General features: G+C 39.1%; 1 pseudogene; it reads left to right on the top strand.

Annotated features, from left to right (window-relative positions):
* Nucleotides 1–7,396: 7,396 nt before the first annotated feature.
* LOC148544314 (uncharacterized) lies at nt 7,397–8,581 on the top strand (annotated as a pseudogene).
* The last annotated feature ends 551 nt before the right edge of the window (nt 8,582–9,132 follow it).

Genomic DNA, 9,132 nt, shown 5'->3' with positions numbered 1-9,132 from the left:
CTTGAGGAAGTTGTCTCCGAGTCCGGTTACTCCATTGCGGTGTGTCTGGAGGTTGTCGTTGCGGAGTCCGAGCTTGTCGAAAGCTCCTCTGAAGAGGATGTTGAAATCTGTTCCCGTGTCCACCAGTATTCTTCTTACTAGCCCGGTTCCAATCTTTGCCGAGATGACGAAGGGGGCGTCTTCTGCCGAGGTGCCATGCTGGCAATCCTCGGGGGAGAATTTATCGCTCTATTGGTGGTGGCGGTTGAGGTTTGGTCTCTGACTGCCAGGATCTTGAGATCCTTCTTCAGTGCTGATTTTGATTTCCCTGGGGTGTCTTTCCCTGTGATGACGTTTACGATAATGGTCGGATCTATTTCAGAGCTTTCCCTAGAGGCTTGTCTCTGTGTCCTCGGGTTACGTCCTTTTTTTTTTGGTGATCTGTCTTTTTCCGCGCGTCTTGGCTCCCTGATGACTTTGGCAAACTCGGAGAGTTTGCCATCTCGTATGGCTTGCTCGAGGGCGTCTTTTAGGTCGAAACAATCTTGTGTCCTGTGTTCGCATCCTTGGTGGTAGTCGCAGTACAGGGTCTTGTTGCCGCCCGTTCTTTCCTTGAGTTGTCGGGTCCTTGGGAGAATACCTTGATCGGCTATTTGGTGGTATATCTTGGTGATCGGGGCCGTCAGAGGTGTGTAGTTAGAGAATTTTCCGATTCTGGGGGGCTGGTTTACGTTTGCTGGTTTGGGATGTTCTTTATGGTTTTCTCTTGGTGGAGGGTTATGTCGAGGTGTCGTGCTGCCGTGCTGCCGTTTATTGGCGGCTACGACTTGACTTACTTCCTCGTCGTTTATGTACTCCTTTGCGATACTCTGGATCTCGTGCATGGTCCACACCGGTCTGGTAGTGAGGTGTTTCTGGAAGTCTTCATTCATGAGCCCGTTAGTTAGGCAAAGGCTTTCAACTAAGCCCGTGAGTCCGTCGACCGTTAAACATTCATCGTTGAAGCGATCGAGGTATTTTCTCGTGAACTAGTCTTGTCTCTGGGTGACTCCCAATAAGCTGATGGGGTGTTTAGCTTTGGTGATTCTGGTGGTGAATTGGGCCATGAACTTCCGTGAGATATCGTGGAAGCCAGTTATGGATCCATTGGGGAGGGCGTTGAACCATTTAATCGCTGGCCCAGCTAGGGTTACCGGGAAGGCCCTACCTAAGACCGCGTCAGTGGCCCCTTCCAGGTTCATCCTGGTCTTGAAGGCCGTTAGGTGCTCCTGGGGGTCCTTGGTTCCGTCGTACTTCATATCCGTAGGTTTGTTGAAGCATTTAGGGAGTTTTGCTTTCAGGATTCTTTCAGTGAAGGGAGTGGCTCCCATTATCACGTGGTCACTTCTTGTGCGTTTGGCCTCTCGATGTCGTCGGTCGTCGTCCATGTCATGTTGATGAGCCGGGTTGCGTGAGACGCTGCGATCATACCTTTTGCCGTGTCGTCATTCAGGCATCCTGTCGTGTCCGTAGTCACAGGAGATGCTGCGATTGTATCTCTTGGCATGTCGCCGTTCTGGCGATCCGCCGTGCTTGGTTTCATGGCGAGATCTTGATCTGGAGGTTGCATGACTTCTATTTTCGGCGTTGTGCTTTTCTTTGGGTGTAACTCGGCCTTTGAGGTCTTGCACCCTGAGACACAACTCCTGGATTATCTGGACCGCCTTCTCTCCTAGGCCGTCGGGTGGCCGGGTTTCAGTGGGAGGACGGTTGTCCTCTCTTGGTTGTTGCTGGGTTGGGGTTGGTTGGCGATGTGCGCGCTTATTATCCTCCCGTGGGTGGGAGGAGTGTTATCTTGGAGTTCGGGAGTTGGGGTGTTGGGTGGAGGATTGCTCCTCGAGGTTCTCCGTCATGCCGCCACGATTTGGCTGTCCCCCGCATCTGTGCAAGAACCTTGAGAACTTTCTTGATCTCTTGGCTCTTGAGAGGCCTGAGCTTGGCCACGGTGGTAGCGTTTAAGGAGGTCGTTCATGATGAGCTTCCTTATGAATTTTTGGTAAGGTCCGAAGGGGATCATGGCGACAGAGTTGTCATAGGTGAGGCGGCGGATGGCATAGGTTTGGAACTTGGTGTTGAAGGTGGTGACCTCGTGGGTTTGGAGGAAGAGCTTGAAGAGTTCAAAAGAAGAAGCAACCACGGTGGGCATGGAGCCGAAATAGAGGGAGAAGATGGGGCCATGGCGCTTGGAGAGACAGATGAGGGAGTGGTGAATGCGAGGGTCTAAGAGGTGGAGGTGTATAAAGAGTGTTATCACTAAGAAGGTGATTGCAAGTCGAAGAAACATTGTTCCTTTGGGATTTCGCCATTGGAGTAGGGCAAAGGTGTGTTATCACTGCAAAGGTGATGCAAGTTAAGGAAACATTATTCCTTTGGGATTTCGCCGTTGGAGTAGGGCGAAGGTGTGTTATCACTGCAAAGGTGATGTAAGTTAAGGAAACATTATTCCTTTGGGATTTCGCCGTTGGAGTAGGGCGAAGGTGTGTGTTATCCCTGCAAAGGTGATGCAAGTTAAGGAAACATTATTCCTTTACGATTTCGCCGTTGGAGTAGGGCGAAAGGATGCATAAACCTGCAAAGGTGATGCAAGTTAAGGAAATATTATTCCTTTGGGATTTCGCCGTTGGAGTAGGGCGAAGGTGTGTTATCCCTGCAAAGGTGATGCAAGTTAAGGAAACATTATTCCTTTGGGATTTCGCCGTTGGAGTAGGGCGAAAGGGTGCATAAACCTGCAAAGGTGATGCAAGTTAAGGAAACATTATTCCTTTGGGATTTCGCCGTTGGGGTAGGGCGAATGTGTGTTATCATTGCAAAGGTGATGCAAGTTAAGGAAACATTATTCCTTTTTGCTCTCAGTTACACGCAAGAAATTTGAGTTTGATGATTGCTCTTCTGGGTTATCCGCCATGCCGCCACAACGTCACAAAGTCCCCACAGACGGCGCCAATGTACAAGATGTCTCTAGTACGGGTTGAGAGATGGATCGAGAACTTGCGGGTTGAGGCAGATGCCGAATCACTTGACTGGAGCAATGGGGGGAGGTACCTGCAAAGACACTCCGACGCTCAAGTCAGAATGGATCTGAGAGGTATAAGGTGTGAGGAATGAATGAATACCTGGAGGGACCTGGGTCCTCTATTTATAGGTGATGGTGAATATCTTATCTTATCTTATTTGGCTAAGATAAGAGAGACGTTTGAATTATCTTATCTTATCTTACTTGATTAAAATAAGGGAGACGTTTGAATTCGAAAGTTGGTTAGGAGTTCTAGTGGACCGGTTCCGAGCCTTCTAGAAAGGCGAAGCGGGTCGGACCCGGGTAACCGAATTCGGGAACCGTTCCGGATATAGAATCTGTGGACTGGATCCGTAACATTACATATATAAGAGTAATGTCGTTTTATGTTATTCAAACAAAAAATAATTTTTTAAATTAATTTTTATTCTTGGCATATTTAAACCGGTGTATTGAGAGAACAAGTGAAGGATTTGATATTTTGACTACTAGGAAGGGTTAAAAACTTAAAATTGAGTGACAGGAAAGTGTTATTGAGTTGTGAGTAAAGGGAATTTAAGATGAGAAATTAGAAGTTGGAGGAACCGGAGAACAAAAAGAAGGTTAAAGAATGGAATGGAAAATGGTTTAATTTTCTGCAACTAATTTCTATGATAAATGAAAATGTATTAATAATTCAGAAGATTGAAATTACTGGAATAATTTGTAATTTTTTATAAAAAATTAAAAAAATAAAAACAGCGGGAAAATTTCTAATTTTAAAAAGAAATAAAAAAGTGAAAATGATGGCTACAATTTCTAATTTTTAAAAGGGAAAACAAAATGAAATCGTTTGAATAATTTTTACACTGCACACTCGTATAACACCAAAATATATCATCTTCTGATTAAACACCACGTCTACTACCATATAAAAACATAATTTGCACCTTTGTGGCAGAAATTATTTTTAACATGAAAATGAAGATGATATTTTAATTGAATATTAGTATTTAAAATGTATTATAATATTGTGAATATGTAAAAACGTGTTTAATACGCATCTTGTGTATTGGTTAAAATATTAACACGTGTCCAATATGCACTTTGTATATCGCCAGAATAATAACATGTGTTTAACATGCAGAGTCTAACACGCACTTTATGTGTTGTTAGAATGATAATATGTCTAACATGCACTTATAAATACACTAAATAATTTCGTTTTCAACTAAAAACATCAATATTTTTTCATATAAAAAAGTGTTTGTTATCGTGTTTAAAAAATATTATCTAATTATTAAAATAAATTAAATAATTAATTTTAAATTTAAAAATATAAAAATTAAAAAATTTAAATATTTTAAAATTACTATAAAAAATAATTTAGATAAAAATAAGACATCAAACAAAAAAAAAAAACGTAAAATTGACCAAAAAAATTAGCCCCTTTGTGCGCGTGTGTTTTGTGTTTTATTTCTTTGACAATTCCCAAACATAGTAAGTGTGTAACCAGGGTCCATACTTCAAATACGGTAGATTCCCTAAAAGGTGTCAATGTGTAGTGTTAGTGTATTATGCCTTTGACTCTTCTTTTGTTGATAATGTAGTGGATCACGCCTAGTCTTCACTGGTGACTCCATACCCAATTTTGGTTAGTTGCTACTTGCTACCAACCTTCCCTCCTAATGAGAGAAAAGGTGCTCAATAATTCAACCAATTTTGACTATTATTCCCAGGGAGGCAGGGACACGTTGCTATTAACAAATGATGGTCCAAATAGGGAATAAAGGTATTTGTGGATGAAGCATAGCAATTCAAAACACGGTGCAAAACTGCAAATTAAATGAACATGTTAAACTTATAAAAGCATAGGGAAATGGACTTACATGTGAAGTGTTTGGCATTTAGATTAGCATGATTATAAGATTCATTTTGGGGGGTCTTTTTCTTGTCTTTATAAATGATTTACGAGAATATTTTTGGTGGAAAAGAATAATCTCGTTTTCTAAGAATTAAGTAAAAATATTTTTTATGTGTGGTTTAGATGGAATTTATATATTATTTATCTATTATGTGACATGTGATTTAATATGATGTGTAATTATAAATCAGTACATTAAGATTTTATTTGGTTTGTGTAGATATTAAGACATAGATATTAAAATATAGACACTTGACATATAGACATAAAATATTTATGTTTGTGTATAATGTTTGGATATAATAAACATGACATTAGTATAGTGTCTAATATTATGTTTGTTATTAAAGAACAAGACACTACATCATTAGTAAAAGACTATTTTTTTTCTTATAATTAAATTAAAAATCAAATAATTAAAAAAAAAAAACTACTTCAAGAACCCCAAATTGCTTCGAGGGTTTCTCCCCTCTCAACCCTATCCTCAAAAATCTCTCTTCTGGCCTCCTCCTTCTTTGTCGTTGGTAGATTTTCTTTGGGTACATCTCTATGTGGTTCTTCATCTTTGAGGTAAATCTCTGTGCAGTTCTTTTTCTTCTCTTTCTTCTTCTCCTTCTTCTTCTTAATTGTTGGATGTGTGTTTGCAGATCCATTTAGCCAACGGTGCTCATAGAACATTGCTCATCAATGAAAAGTGTCGTGTGTTGATATCTAGTTTTATTCATTACCGTCGAAGTACTCCAAAAGTACCACTCTCTTTCTCTATATTCATATCAATATTTTTTTGTTATTTTCTACAGAGCATATGATGAGTTTAGTGCCATGAAAGTGAATTAGTTACAAAAGTAATAATTTCTCATTACTTCTCAAAGTGTAATGGATATAAAATTATTCTGACAAGGATTAAAAATTTGAAATGCTTTGCATCTTGTATGCCCATTTAGGGTGGATACTACAAAATATAATGTTAGGATTTTTCTACAATTAGCTGAAGTTCATTACAAATAATGTTCAAACCCACCCTGAACCTAACTTGTACGCTGTGATTTTTTGTATGGTGAGCTAATATAATTAAGAAAGTAGTTATTTGCTCGCCTATGCCAATATGACCATCTTCATCTAACCTACTCAGAACTCATAAATTTGCAAATATATTCAAACTCATTCTTAACTTCCATATGTAATTTCTGTCTCCACCCACTCCAATGATATTATCTAATGCATCTCGCTTTAATGGCAATGTGTTCATTTTTCGACTAATCGAAGAATGACCCCGCCTTCTATTTCTAATATACATATATAAATTAACTAAAAAATATTAACGTGTCAAATTGCATTCTCATTATTCAGTAATATCCAACACATAACTTAATTTATTCAGAACGATCCATCATTACTTCCTAAAAAACAGTAAAAGATAAATACATAAAAATAAAATAATTTAAAAAATATCCGGTATGTCAAAGTAAACTAAAAAACACTCAATTACATAATCACATACTCACATAATCAAAGTGAAAATATGCTAATAAAGATAACGGTCAAAATCGTATTTTAGTTTTAATTCGCTAATCAATATAGTCTCTTGGCTGGTTTTAAAATCCTAAGTTAATATCCTAAGTTCCAGTTTTATAAGTCCACGTGTCACAACTCCCACTCATGTTAGCAATTTGAATTCTCTTTTTCAATGCCCGTGTTTTACCGGTTTTATTTTACATTAATCCATGCAACCAATTTATCTTTTTGACTGTTCACAATTCCACTATTTTTGCTGCCGACATTTATTAGCGACGTGACTCCATTTCTTAGATTTTGTCCATGTTCTTCCTCTCATGGTAGCCATCAGTAAGAGTCGAAGAAATTATACAATTTATTTATGAGCAAACTAATAAGCATAGTTAAAATAATATACTAACGTATAATGTATATCCATTAATTAATCCACTAATCTATTAACGTAAATGTATATGTGTATCTGTTGTGTATTTGCAGAATATATATTATATATATATCATATTCATATAATTATATATATATATATATATATATATTATATACTATTACATGTTTATTACATATTATATTATTATCTATTACATATCTTTATATCTTTATAACTTTATAACTTTCTATCTTTATCAATTATCTGTTATCTTTTAATGTATTAATCTGTCTACCCGTACTGTATATATATGTCTTTATGTTTTTATTTATTTTCTATTGTTTATTAATCTATTAATCTATTACTTTTTTATTTATCTATTATTTATTATTTATGCATTTGTTTATGCATTTAAAGAGAGCCACACTCACGGTGTAGGAACATCACACCAACTAAAGAAATCATTCTCCCGTTTACAAAGCATTTCCTAACGTTCTTTTATCTATATTGGCCGTTAACCTTTATTGATATTGATATTTCTTCCCTCGTGGCTAGCATAGAACCTCACCACCGATTTGGAATGTCCCGAGCAACAGTCGAAGAGGTTGATCATGACTTCCGCAATGGACATTGCTGGGATGAAGTCAACTTGAACATCTCAGCCCTGCCAACGGACCTGATTTTGCAGATATTTCTTCGTTCCGATGGAAAAACTATAGGAAGAGGGAGGTGTATGTCGCGTGATTGGTACAATAAATTGAACCGGGCGGATAATATGCTGACTCATTTCAAATCGGAAGGGGAAAGGCGACGGTCCTTCATTTGGAGAACCCCCTGAAAGAGGCTGACTGTGGGCGACTTTGTATGTTCCTCTTTGAAACTCGTGTCGCCGTTCCAGTTGCTGCTCCTCTTGCCTGGACGTGGTTTTCCATGGTGGGTACAGACACCGGCAAGGTATGTGCAAGATACTCAATAGATGGTCGTTCGAGTTCATTGATCACTTAGGACCCGTTTGGTTCCTGGAGGTCTGTTATTCCTGATCCGGGGTCTGACGGTTACCACTTCAACCACCGCGATGAATGGTCTGCTTATGCATTTCTCAGTATGGTGGGTTGTGATGATTATAAGATTCTTAGCCTCACGAAGCGTCACCTGGCAACTGCTGGATACGACATGCAGATGTATCTTTCGAGTGCGGGACAGTGAAGTCCCGCTGCGCGGACACCGCCAATGATTGATAAACTGAGCAGTGGGTATGCCGTGGCCAACAGCTGTGTTTTTTTGGGTTAATAGTGAAGGTAGATTTAGTAAGAAACTAATCTCTCTGGTTCGGTACGCAACGATGCAGTCTGCGTGGGATGAGATAGAAATAAGCGCAGGCGCATGTGAGGATCATCCCACGTTGATTGGCCACAATGATTATGTGGATTTCATGACCTATGACCGGTCCACTTTAAGGTTCGGAATACATGTGATGACCATCAACCTTGGACCTGTTGGCGGAATGGCGTGGGGTCGGCATCTCTTTATTGGCGATCCTAACCTGACCGATACACCATGTGTTAAGTTTGGTCGCAGCCTTCTTGGGATCATCCATGTTATCTGTGATTTCGACGGTCTTGAGACGTCGCTTGAAGCAGTCGTATCGGAGGCCCAGTTCCACTCTGTTGATCTTACTGATGGAGTTGTCAGGTTCCTTAGACGCGTGAGATGGCCTGGAGTTGTTTCCATCAAGGGGTGCATGGGGTTTTATCTAGAAGTCTAAATATTGCTAAATAACGTGTTGTTGTTTCTGGTTGTGTTTTGCGCTTTGCTTTGTTAAGATTTCTGTGCGCACTATCTGAACAACTTAGTGATTTGGCATTTGTAATATTTAATTGTGGCCCCCGATTTGATTGCATCCTGTCCCCGGGGGCCGATTAGTTCGCTATGAATCTGATTTCCAACTCCATATCTTTTGATCTATGAATATTTAATGTTTTATTTATATTTTATAAATCCCGCTGTATATTCCGTCGTTATTAGTTAATATATTGTGTTGTGTATATTAGTGAGGCCGGATCTAGATTTCGTGGTAATGAAAATGGCTGGTTTGGCCAGGCATCTTGTGTTGCGGTTACCGTTTTCCTCTCTTTGCAACATGTCATATTTTAGTCACAGCCGGGCTATGTTGCTTTGGGATAGCCTTTTATTCTAATTGTTGGAGATAAGTGTGTATGTCCAACAAAATACTATTGTGAATTATTATTATTATTATTATTTCTTTTTATAAGAATAAACTTTTATAATTTATGATAGTGTCCTTAATTAAAATTA

The sequence above is a fragment of the Arachis ipaensis genome, chromosome B9, assembly GCF_059453495.1.
Source record: "Arachis ipaensis isolate K30076 ecotype BB chromosome B9, ASM5945349v1, whole genome shotgun sequence".
NCBI lineage: Eukaryota > Viridiplantae > Streptophyta > Magnoliopsida > Fabales > Fabaceae > Arachis > Arachis ipaensis.
Note: the sequence above shows the minus strand (reverse complement) of the source record. Positions and strands in the feature narration are given on the sequence as shown.